The sequence below is a fragment of the Solanum dulcamara genome, chromosome 7, assembly GCF_947179165.1.
Source record: "Solanum dulcamara chromosome 7, daSolDulc1.2, whole genome shotgun sequence".
Taxonomy (NCBI): Eukaryota; Viridiplantae; Streptophyta; class Magnoliopsida; order Solanales; family Solanaceae; genus Solanum; species Solanum dulcamara.
The window spans coordinates 21,387,433-21,400,945 of NC_077243.1; positions in this window are offsets into that span (position 1 = coordinate 21,387,433).

Sequence of the window (13,513 nt, forward strand, 5' to 3'; positions counted from 1 at the left end):
TACAGCGAGCCACAAACAACTTCATTTGCAATCACCAATACTCCCTTGGTAACTCTCCATTTTTATTTGCAAAGTAGTTCTCATATCCATCTCGATCTAAAGCAATTTATGAGATTAAGTTCATTCGCAAATCAGGTACAGGGCGCACATCATTCGGTACCAATGTGATCCCCACAATCTTTAAGTAACTTTTGTTACCCATTCTTACAGTGCCAAAATCACCTGCTACATATCTACAAAATATATTTTTTACCAGTGTAGCATGGTAAGATGTTGTTGTGTCATCCATTCTGACTCCGCACCAGCCAATTACATGTATTCCTCTTCCTCGTTTATGAAGAAAACAACATTGTCATTAGTTTGCATCATGGCAGCTATGTTTTCATCGTTCTTTTAGCCACTCTTTTCACCTTTGTCCTTTTTTAAATTTGGACAATTTCTCTTGATGTGACCTGGTTGATTGCAATTATAGAAATTTCTTGTTTTTGATTTTGATCAAACCTTGGACTTTCCACGAGCTCCTGACCTACCATAGTTTTTCGAACTCCTTTGATAACTCCTGCCTCTACTTTTTGTGATGAGAGCATGTCCATAATTTTCAGACTTTTTTCTCATCTTATCATTGAGTAGAAGAGTTGATGTAATATCCTTCAACTCAATATCATGTTTACCATGTAAGATGGTTGTTGTCAAATTATTATAGGAAGGTGGTAACGAATTTAGAAGCAAGATGTCTTTATCTTCCCCTCGATCTTCATTACGAAGTTTGCTAGCTGCATGATTAGTCCATTAAGCACATTTAAATATGACAAAAATTTTGTTCCTTCACTTATATATAGGGCGTACAACTGCTTCTTTTGGTATAATTTATTTTTCAGTATTTTTTGACATGTATAATTTTTTAACCTTGTCTAAATGTCACTTGCACTTTCTTCATCTACAATGTTATTAACCACATCATCTATTAAGTGCAACATGATTACACTAGCATATTTTTCATCCATTTTTTTTCCAATCCTCATGTTTCATGGATTTGAGGTTTTTGAGTTTGCCGCATAGTGCCTTGTGCAATTCTTATTGGATGAGAAAATCCCTCAGCCTTCTCTGCCATGTTGAGAAACCACTATCACCATTAAATTTTGCTACTTTGTACTTTATTCTAGACATTTTTTTCAGAGCATAGTATGATAGACCGCGAAAAATATTTCTGTAAATGAGTAGAATCTGTACTCTAATACCAACTGTTGAAAATAAACCCAAACACAGAAATAATATTTGCGGTACTAAATGAAATAAAAATGAAACACAATAATATGGTTTATCAACAAGAAAAAAGGGTAATAATGACACCAAGATTTTTACGTGGAAACCCTTCTGAATAAGAGAAAAAAATCACGGACCGAAAGGAGCAAATGACCTCACTATAGCAAGGAATTATACACTTGTAGGTCTGCGTAAATACTCTAAAGACCACTACAAACTCAAAAGAAATATCCCTCTTTTGATTTTCTCACCTTACTACAATATCGCTCACTCTCTATTTTTTCCTCAAAGATTATTTTCCTCTGTGATGCCTTACTTTTCTTCTCTCCGTTGTGGTTTTTTGTGTGTGTCTAAGAATGAGATAATGAGCTCCTTTTTATAGGAAAAAAACTATTCCATTTGATGTCATTGATGACACCAATTAGAAATCAAAATTCAAACTCTGTTAGGTTTCTTGGTAGGAAAAAATGGTGAGATTTTGTTGTTGAGATTTTCCAAATATCAATCCACATTTTTTATTCACTAATTTTTCAACCTAACAAATAAAGAAATTTGTGGCATGGGAGGGATACAAAATCGACTTATGATTTTTAAGAACTTGAAGAACCTTGTAACGTTTATAGAGAATGACGGCCCTGAAAGAAAAAAATTAAGGAGAATAGACATGATGTTAATGGTGGTTGTGGGTTGATGGAGGTGGAGGAAAAGATGGAGAAATATTTTATTTTATTTTTTAAAATAAAAAAAATATTACTTTTGTCTTTTATGAAATAACATTTTTGGTTAATAATTTAAAAGACTATTTTGCCTTTATATAATACATTTTATTTTTAAATTTCTCCTAAAAAATGTCACCTCTTTTATTTAAAAATAATTTAATCTTAAATTTTTTATTTTATCCGATGATTTATAGAAATTTAGAATGTTTAAACCAGTACATTTTCAAAATTTTTATTCTTTTAAGAACTTTAGGCTCAATCAAACGACACCTATATAATTTTAGTATTTCCTCCATCTATTTCTGGTTGTCCATGTTTGACTTGACACATTAAGATGTAATTAATAAAATGATAAGTTTACTATATTATTTTTTGAATATAATCAATTCAGTATTTTAAAAATTGCATTGGGAAATGAATAGTACTCTCTCATTTCAATTTATTTTTCTTACTTTTCTTTTTATTCCGTTTAAAAAAGAATGCCCTTTTATTTTTTGACAACTCTTTAATTGTAATTTTTTACATGACATGTAAAAGACCACATAATTAAATGATATTTTGGTACAATTCTTTCACACTCCTTCACATATTTTTTTTTGACAAACCATAGTAATTACAAATATTTCTTTAGTTGCATGTTATTTCCCACGATTGGTCTAGATGCTAGTGGCAGGTGAAAGATACTACTTTCATGTTGTGTATCCATGAGCTACCTATGATAATATTGTACTCTATGACTTCATCGATTACGTTGAGCAAGGTTTTTTCGATTACACCCTCAGCGTATGTTGGTAGTCTTATCTCACTTCGGGTCATTAAAATGGGATAGTAAACTCTATGGTCGGGATAATCTTGTCTATCAGCTTTGTATACTCCTTAGTTAAATGATGTTTGTGAAGCTAACTAGATCAATTAACACATATTACTATTTTAAAAAAATTACAGAGCATCATTATGAGATAAGATGAGCCATCTGCACTTACATCCTAAAAAAGTGATTGTAAACAATAAATTTTCGAGGCCGAGAAAAATAAATAATCAAGATCAGAAAATTGGAGTAAGAAAGTGTAATATTTGATTTCAAAATGTAGTGCGTGTTACAATTTCTATGATAATCCTCTGATTCTTCAAATAATATGGAATATGTTGAACTTGAATTTGATTTAGAGTCAAGTACTTGAATGACTTGATCTTGAATCTTCGTCTTCAAATTTGGATTTGAATTATTCGTCACGAACACTTGTATGGTTAGGATGAATAATAAATATAAACAAGTAACTTGATCTTGAACTTCTTGATATTTGCCTTCATTCTTGATCTTGAACTTGAACTTGAATTTAATTACTTGAACTTTGTAGCTTTGTAGAGAATTTGCGGCCTTTGATCCACGAGCTCTCTTCTTGCTTCTTGTTCTTCAAAAATCTTCCCTCTAGGAATAATGAGGACCCCTATTTATAGTTGTAGGTAGTGGTATGTCTGCGTGATTTGACTGATCGATTTGAACTGATCAATTAAATTCCTTTGGTGAAGAATTTTAATTTGGTAGGTCAGAACATGTCACATATATACGTGGCATTATTCTAGTGACTCATTTAATTTGACTCGAATTGCCACATAACTTTGACATATGACATGATTCTAGTGGCACATTTAATTTGATTTGAACTGCCACATAACTTCGACACGTGACATGATTTTAGTGGATTATTTAATTTGATTTGGATTGCTACATAACTTCGAAACGTGACATAATTTTAGTGGCTCATTTATTTGACTTGAATTACCACATTATTTGGATTATTTTTTTGAATTTAATATAGCCAAAATTAATTTATATATTTAAATCCAATATAATTTTAATGCTTACAAATGCCCCCTATTTCAAGACTTGTCAGAATGCGAATAGCTTCGGGACTAAGCTTGAAGTATTCATATTACGATTTGTTTTTATTTGGGTGGCCCTGTGAAACATGTCCAATCATTTATTGAATTGGGTAGTTAGAATTTTAATTGAACTAGTAAACTTCAACATTCTGGAAGGGAATAAATAAATAAATAAATAAGTTAATCTCTTTCATATATACATAAAATTGATCATTTATTTATTTAATTAATGAACCCTTCCAGATGTCCCCTCTTTTCAATAGGATTCTTGTCCTCTTTGTTTTTGAATTATGGCTTAACTCAATCTCTTTAAAGAATAGTAATCACTTTATCATCTCCTAAATTTTAGAGATATCAATTTATTTTTTTTGGTGGGAAGATAACTATTTACAGATATCTAAATGGACTAGGAGATTTTTTTTCTGGACCTCTATATAAGAGGCCGTCCTTTTTCAATTAAAATTACATAAGAGAAATTCTCACTTTTGGTTCAAGTTCTTCACCTTCAAGTTTTTTTTTTTTTTTAAGCAAAATAATTTATTAACTCTGTATCTTTAGATAGAATGGCCTACCACATGGTCATGAAGATTGATTCCCTTTTTTTGGTAATACACTTCTCTTGTAGGTAATACTAGTCAAGAAAAAATAAATATATTACCTCCAAAGGGATGGGAAAAATAACATATTTATTTGTTTACCCCAACATTGATGAAAAACGTAAAACTACGCAAACAAACTTTGTAAATTGCTGCTGGAGAATTTGTTGAAGCTGATTCGACTTCAAATTGGAGAGAATTTGAGTCTCTGTAGGATTACTTCAACTATCTTATAAAAATAAGTATTGTTATCCTATTCCAAAAATATTAGACTTATTGAATATTGAGTTTGTTTAGGATTATGATATTAGCATCCTCTTTCACCACTTTATAAACAATAGATTATCATATTGCATATTCATCTAAATTTTTGACGGTGTAGGATTTTCCCAACTATCTATTTGTTCATCTAGCACACGAATTTAAGAGAGAAGCTCGATCTGTTTTTGACTATCAAGATATCAAGGTAAATATCTTTTTTTCCCTTGATTTCTATTTCTTTTCCTTTTTCTTTGGATCTTACAGGTGAAAATATTATTTCACATATGATGAAATTTTATATTATTTGAACCCAAGTATTGCATTGTTTGAGAAAATAATTTTACATTATCCTTGACGAAGACTTTACACCACTTGAATCAAAGGTATCACATAGTCCAAGTCAAAGACTTTACACCATTTGAGGCAATGACTTTACATGATTTGTGGGAAAGACTTTGCACCGTCTGAGTCAAAGGCATCATATAGTCCAAGCCAAAAATTTTACATCGTCTGAGGCAAGGACTTTACATGATTTGTGGCAAAGATTTTACATTGTTTGAGTCAAAGACATCATGTAGTCCAAGCCAAAGACTTTACACCATCTTAAGGCAAAGACTTTACATGATTTGAATTGAAGGTATCATGTCGTTCGAGCCAAAGACTTTACACCATCTAAGGCAAAGACTTTATATGATTTGAACTGAAGGTATCACGTCGTCCGAGCCAAAGATTTTACACCATCTAAGGCAAATACTTTACATGATTTGAACTGAAGGTATCACGTCGTCCGAGCCAAAGATTTTACACCATCTAAGGTAAAGACCTTATATGATTTGAGTCAAAGGTATCACGTTGTCCGAGCCAAAGAATTTACACCGTTTACGAAAAGACCCTTCATGGTTTAAAATTTAAGGCATCACATCATTTGACCTAAAGACTTTACACCGTCTAAAGCAAAGACTTAACCTAATCGATAAAGACTTTACACCATCTAGATTAGGCATAATTTGCGCTCAAAGAATATAATCGTTCATTATTGAGATTCATAACTGTGATTATTAAATTACTACTTTAAGTGCTAATAAAACACTTTTTTTACAGTTTGAATTATGATTTACCTTAGAGACTTGACGTCCTCTTCTTCTGAATCGCGATACCTTGTAATATCGGATCATAAGAGCAGTGAGGTGGAGACCAAATTGCTTATTAGTACACTATTAGCTGGCTAGTATGCTGCTCCGTGGCCATATTTGGAGGAACTTCTGGGTTTAGATGATTGGACTCTTGAATATAACATCGCCCTTCTAAGACATGGGTACTTTGGACTCCTAATCATATTACAACTTCTTTACCATGTTTGCAGCAATGAATCATAAATGGAGAGACTTGATGGGATAACACTTTCACATTTGATGGAGAGTTTCACTACATTCCAAGCTATTGGGAGTGGGCTGAAGATATCTTTAGTAGGAATCGCCAGACTTTAAAGGATGCAAAAAAATATAATGTTATGTATGGTTCGCTTTTTATTTATAATCGTAACACTAACATCTTGCAAGTCTTTTACGTAGTTGGTGTCCTATTACAAATACACTACTTACCTCAATTGGAGAACTATATATATCACTTTGGGATTTACACGTGATTAGCGGTCTACCCATAACAGGAAGCCTTTTCGAGGAAGTTGTGCCAAATGTTGTAGAACTTTTAGGAACATTTGATAAGGGAAAAAGGTTTCATCCTCACTATCGTAAGCATTTATTTGATGCTTTTTATCGGATCCGAGTAGAGAATAATCATCACCCAAATGTTTCTGTAGAAAGATGGGTAGAGTTTTGGTGTAAGAAAAATACAAAATACGGACAACCCCCACCAAGAAGAGAAAAGAAGTATGCCCGTCTCAAGTCATCGCATAATCTAACTGGCGTAATTGGTGAGTCTGTTAATGGTCTCTTGCTAAAAAGGCCTTGTTTCACAAGTTAGAAGTTAAGAGTCACAAGACAAATAAAACATACTTGGCAGCCTTTTTATCTTGCTGGTTGTGTGTATTTGTGCTTCCTATGAAGGAGGATGGCTTTATTCGTCCGGGCGTTTTCAGAATTGCCTGTCATTTAGCATGTGGACAAAGAGTTAGCCTTGCAGTTCTAGTCTTAGATAGAATTTACAAAGTTCTAAACACAATTTCAATATGCACACGACTTGATCTCATCCAAACTTGTTTTCCAATTCATTATGTATATGGTTGGTTGGCCTATCACTTTAAGACTCGTTACCCTAGTAGGTGGATCGAATGATCCTCTTATGACTTCCTTTTCTGGCGAAGGTGTTTCCAGGATTTTGAAAAACAGGATGCAAGGAAGCGTATACATGGAGGGGGAATCATTGCTTGGAATACAACATTGATCAAAAGGCCTAATGCTCACCACTACCGTGACGATGACACTAAAAAGGAATTTCAATTGAAATTCTTTATGAGCCTTCGCTCAAACTATCTCATTTTAAGGGACGCAAATAGCTTTATTGTGGAGCCTTATGGTCCTCATAGATTCAGTCTTTAATTTGACTTTTTTCAAGAAGTTCCTAGTCGATTAGATCGAGATTTTCATGAAGCTTCATTAACTGAAGGTTTAAGGCTTGCACGGATTTATGTGCTGACAATATCTAGGGAAAGGAAAACATTTCCTCCTAGTGGTTCCAACTTGAATAACTTTTCGCTCAATTACAAGTCTTGGTGGGAAAAGGTGTATGGAAATTTTCTTGAAAATTATATACAATCCTTGGTGAGTGTTGTTGGTCCAGATACTAATGTTCTTCAAAAGAAAGACGAGGAGGTATTAAATGTGGGTCAACCTCCTATTTTTAAGTATAAAGTTATTGTTCCAGACAAGATTAAGGGATCTTCCCATGAAGAAGTTCAAAAAGAAAAGTATTCAACTCAAATTCAACGGACCTCTCACAAGCAGCTATCTCAAGATGAAAGTAGTAGAAATCGTAGTGATCATTGTTGGAAGTAATTAAAACTACCTTCTACATGCCAAACAATGCTAGTTTACATCCGGCAGAGATTTTCGACAACAATGTTAGGTTTTCAAGGACTTTGACAGTTATTAAAGAGGTAATGATTTTTTTCATTTCATGATACCACATGATATTTCTTTTTTTATTTATTAATATATATATATATATATATATATATATATACTTATTTTTAAAAATTTTTTATAGGCAAACAATGTTAGCATGTTGGAGACTTCTTACCAAAGCAAGCCACAAGATAGTAATGAATCTGTAGAGGAGCCGACTTCAAGAAAATTAATATTGTCACCCAAATCAGAGCGAGAGACTACTTTTATCCCACATGAAAGAACTACATCAAATGTAGAATCTCCTCCGCATAAGAAACCGACAATGACCATGTCTATTTCTGATGGAAAGCAAGTCATCTCAGAACTTCGAATGAATATTTCTTGGAAAGATGGGTAGAGTTTTGGTGTAACAAAGATACAAAATATGGCATCTCAAGTCATCGTATAATCTAACTGGTGTAATTGGTGAGTCTGTTAATGGTCTCCTGCTGAAAAAGCCTTGTTTCACAAGTTAGAAGTTAAGAGTCACAAGACAAATAAAACATACTTGGCACCCTTTTTATCTTGCTGGTTGTGTGTATTTGTGCTTCCTATGAAGAAGGATGGTTTTATTCGTCCAGGCATTTTCAGAATCGCCTGTCATTTAGCATGTGGACAAATAATTATCCTTGTAGTTCTAGTCTTAGACAGAATTTACAAAGTTCTAAACACAATTTCAAGATGCGCACGACTTGATCTCATCCAAACTTGTTTTCCAATTCATTATGTATATGGTTGGTTGGCCTATTACTTTAAGACTCGTTACCCTAGTAGGTGGACCGACTGATCCTCTTATGACTTCCTTTTCTAGCGAAGGTGCTTCCAGGTATTTTGAAAAATAGGATGCAAGGAAGTGTATACATGGAGAGGGAATCATTGCTTGGAGTCTTTCTTTGAACTTGCCACCTCCTATGACCAAGAATGATTATCCCTTGTTGATAAACCCCTGAAAATTGAAGAATTCGAGTCATATCTAAATGCCAAGAAATACCTTGATCTTGTCTTGAATTAAAAGAATGATAAATTCAAAGAATTGTCTGATGTTTGTCAATCCTTTAAGGAGATGAGGAAAAAGGTGAAGGAGTGGAAAACCCTCTGAGATGCTGCCAAGAAAGAAGTCGAAGATGTCGAATCTAAAGTTTCAGCAGCTGAACAAGAGTACAATAAATGTGTTGATGTTTCTCTAGCGATCGCGAATGTCTCGAATGATGTGGAAGATAAGAAGAGAGTTTTAGAGATTTCTCTTCAAGAGTTAGCTAATTATAAGCTACGTTTAGACTAGCTTATTATGAGTTTTTTTTCTGCTCCCTTTTTTTAGCATTCTGATTGATTAGTTATCACTCTTTTAGAAATCTTTTTGGCTGCATTATATTGCACATTTCTTTAAGTATTTCTTTTAAGTTTAAGCTTCAAGAGTTATTTACTCATACTGATGCATTGACGTAATCGCAGTAAGCTTGGACTATCCCCTAAAGATCGTTGTTTTTCACCTTGTGTGTTTTGATAGTATGAGAGATATAGCATTGTATGAGAGCACCAAAGCAGTGAAAAACTTAATTTATCAAAAACTAAACTTCTTAATCTAAAACATATCCAAAATTTATAGCTCAAACCCCTCAGGATCGTTGTAAACAAACTTCAAAATTGAATTTCACATGCCGAAAAGATGACAGTTTCATATTCACATGATCTTATTAAAAATACTCATATCTCAGCGTAGAGAAACTGAAATAATAATATTTTTGATCTATTAAAAATAAGATTTATAGAATTATAACATGTACAATAATTACAGCTGATAGCTTTACGAATTTGTAAGAATATTTCTTTGAAGTTAGCCCAAATTATTTCTGGATTCGCCCTCTCTAATTCACACGTTATATATGACAATCTAAAAGAATATTGTGATGCTCTAATAATAGAGTGTCCCATTTCTTTTGAGCTTATGAGACTAAATTTAGGATGTAACTCCAATCACCACGGACCTCGGTGAAGGGGGTCAAGTGAGACTATGTATTTTTTGGACACTCATGCGACTGAACTCATAATGTAATTCCAAGAGCCTACATACCTCAGTGAAGAGGATCAAGTCATAACATAGTTTTGAATGAGTTATTTTTAAAATTTTGAAATTTTTAAAAATATTTTTAATTTTTTTTCGAGTCCTTACTTTTGCCTAGGCCGTCTCTTTCGTGATTTTCAACCTAGTGGATATTTGTTTTTGGATGTCGTGCACAATTTATACTCTTGCGGTCCAGGAGTAACATGTAGTCTATACTCGTACCTTAAGGAGCGTGTTTCTTTTCTTCAAAGATAGTATCTCTTTATGAACTTTCTATTAATGGGGCCAACGCACAATCCTTCTGAGTCAATCAATTTGTAAGCGCCACTTGAGTATACTTCTGGTAACATATATGGTCCATCCCATTTAATAGAGAACTTGCCTCTAGACCGATGAGAAGTAATAATGTGCCTTCTTATAATAAGAACTTGATCACCCTATTTGAAGCATCTAAGACGAACCTTCTTATTAAAAGATCGAGCTAGTCGAGCTTGATAATATTTCAGACTTTGTTGAGCCTCTAGTCTTTTTTCATCAAGAGCCTCTAATTCTTCAAGGAGTAACCGAGCATTTTCTTCATTAGTGAGTCCTTCTTGAGTGGTAAGGCGTAATGATGGGATTTGACGCTCAAGTGGAAGGACTGTTTCAACTCCATAAATAAGAGAATAGGGAGTCGTTTGTGTTGGCGTGCGATACGTAGTCCTATATGCCCAAATAGCTTCTTTGATTCTTTCATGCCAATCTCTCTTAGACTTGGAAATAACTTTCTTCAACAAATTACAGATTGTCTTGTTAAATGCTTCAGCGAGACCATTAGAAGCAGCATAATAAAAATAGAGAAATTGCATTGCTGGAAGCCAAGTCGTCATTAACTTGTTATCAAATGGCTTGCCATTATCTATCAATATGTATCGAGGAATACAAATGTTATACCCCATACTTTAGGTATACGGGAATATTTATTTAACTTCTCCACATCTACCATGTGGTCCATGATGTTATCACATACTCCTAAGGAAGGGAGGATGAGGTCGTCCCAAATGATTGGAAATAGGATTGGAAGGATGTGAAAGGAGTTGGAGGCTAAGTAAAACTGTTATACCCTATGCTTTTGTGCATGGAACATTTCTTAAATTGCTTAGGAGTTACCATGTGAGCCGTATTATCTATAACGTTATCAAATATCTCTAAGGTAGGGAGAATGCGATGCCCAATAATAGGGAAGATTGGAAATAGGGTTATAAGGATTCGAAAGGAGTTGGAGGCCAAGTAATGAGTCGTAGGAATCAACTTACTTGCGTAAGATACCAACTTGGATATCTTACATACTTAAGCTACTTGAGTACACGCCGAGCTTAAGCAACAAGGACTACATAGGTTCTTGAAGTGAGATGAGATTACGAACCTACGAAGTAGAGAAGAGGACATGTGGTAATATGAGAAGGTGACACATGGAAGTAGGTGATGCACCTACTTAGGGTCAAGTAGGTGATGCACCTACTTAGGGTCAAGTAGGTGATGCAGCAGCTTAGGGTGGACCCCCACCTGCTACATGGTAGCCTAAGAGTGGCTGCATAGATGTGTTGGCCCAATAGGGGTTGTACACATATCACCCTTAGGGGTTGACATGTGTCACCTCCTAAGGAGGTGTATATAAGTATGTTTTGATGACTATTAAGTCATTTTTTATCCAAAAGTTTGAACAAAGAAAGAAAAGAAAACCTAGAGACTAAGAGAGAATACATACAGCAACAACAAGGAAATAAAAGTAAGTCCTCTGATTTCATTTCGTAAATTAATTATCTAAGGTGTTCCTCAGTTAAGGGAAGGTGTTCATAATGTGAATTTTCTGTTTGGATCAGCACCAAAAGAATAACAAGCAGCCACCACAATTTCAATCGCGTTAAGGAACTTCCGAGGTGAGTTTTGGCGAGGTAAGGTTTTCTCTTTCAAATTGGAGTTAAGGATGTTGTTACGGAGTATATTACATGTTTTAAAAGAAGTTGGAAGTAGGAAAATTGCATAAGTATGCTTTGCGTTAGAAACAAACTAAATTGAAGTCGTTCTAGTTAAATCAAAGTCGAGTGGTCTTGTTGCAATTGTGGTGCTGCAGTTGGAGATTGTTTTATTGTATGTTGCAGGTCTGGAACAAGTTCCAAAGGGGTTTTTGTAGCTTCTGGGTGTAGCCACATAACCTTACGGTTCATTTGGTTAAAGGTTTTATGAAATAAAGGTCGAGAACTCTATTTTGATGCCATGGTCTTTTACGAGTTGTTTGGTACTTGTATTGCGTAGTATTGTAGTAATTTGATAGTACATAGTTGCTGCTTGTTGTTGTTAATATGGCTTCTAAGGTTAGAGGTTAACGAGGGAATTTGGATAGGGCAAGTAATAGGGGAGATGCTTCCCAATTTCCGTTAACTTCGTAACTAACGAATAGGCTAGTCGAGAAGAGTAAATAAGAAAATAATTCCTACGGATATTTGGTCATAGATTTGGAAGCTAGAAAGTTGAAAGTTATTAATCTTGGTATTACTTTCATGTTAAATAGGTTGAAGGAGTAACAAAGCAAACTGGGTTACAATTGAGCTACTACAGGTATGTAAAACTACCCTTCTTTTCTCTTGGTATGTCTTTGACATAAGTTATGATGTTATGATGAGATGCTTATGGTACCGAGTCCCTTGATGGTCCAGGTATAGTATATGTGTATAAGGATTGGGCTGAACGTTCCTCGGCATATGTTACTATCTAAGGATCGGGTCGTACGTTCCTCGGCATATATGTATATGACGACTACATAAAGGAAAGTAGAGACTATGTAAAGCTTATCCTCTCTCTTCTTTTAGCATGTCTTAGATATAAGTAAAATATGATACAAACTGTGGGGTAACTCCATTACTAAGTCATGAATGTAGCTCATGTCTCTTATTCACTTCGGGAGGTCAAACCTTCATAGTAACTGAACTACTTCCCGTAAACCCTCTATATGTTAAGAAGTAACGAGTGTGTAAGCTCCTAGTCCTAAGGACTATATGATGACAAGTACCTCTGATTCCATAAGCCGGTAACATTATTTTGGTACATGTCTATGGTTCCTGAGGTCCCAATTGATATGACCCCTAATGGCATTTAAAGGGCACTTGAGATGATTATATTACTACTCTGGTCCTAAGATGATAGCTTACTCTTCTTATCCTATTGAGTCTCAAATGATGATTTAAATTATGTATGGTTTCTCACTACTCTGCTTGTGCATACTATAACACTTCTTTCATCGAGCCCGGGCCAGATATATAATTATGCACGATTCACTACATTGTTCACCGAGCACCTCACTAGAAGCCGGGTATATATGTATATATGTGATGATGTGATGTGATAAGGTGATGATGTTCTTGTAGGTATGTGTTTCACCGAGTCCTTAAGGGGTCCGGCTATAATATGTGATATGAGCATGCATGATATTACGATTCGCAAGGTACATGTGCAGTGGTTCCTTGGATACCACATTTGACTCCTGAGTCTCTACTCTGACTGTGTTCTCATTTATGATATGTTAGGCTTTATATACTCAGTACATATATCGTACTGACCTCTCTT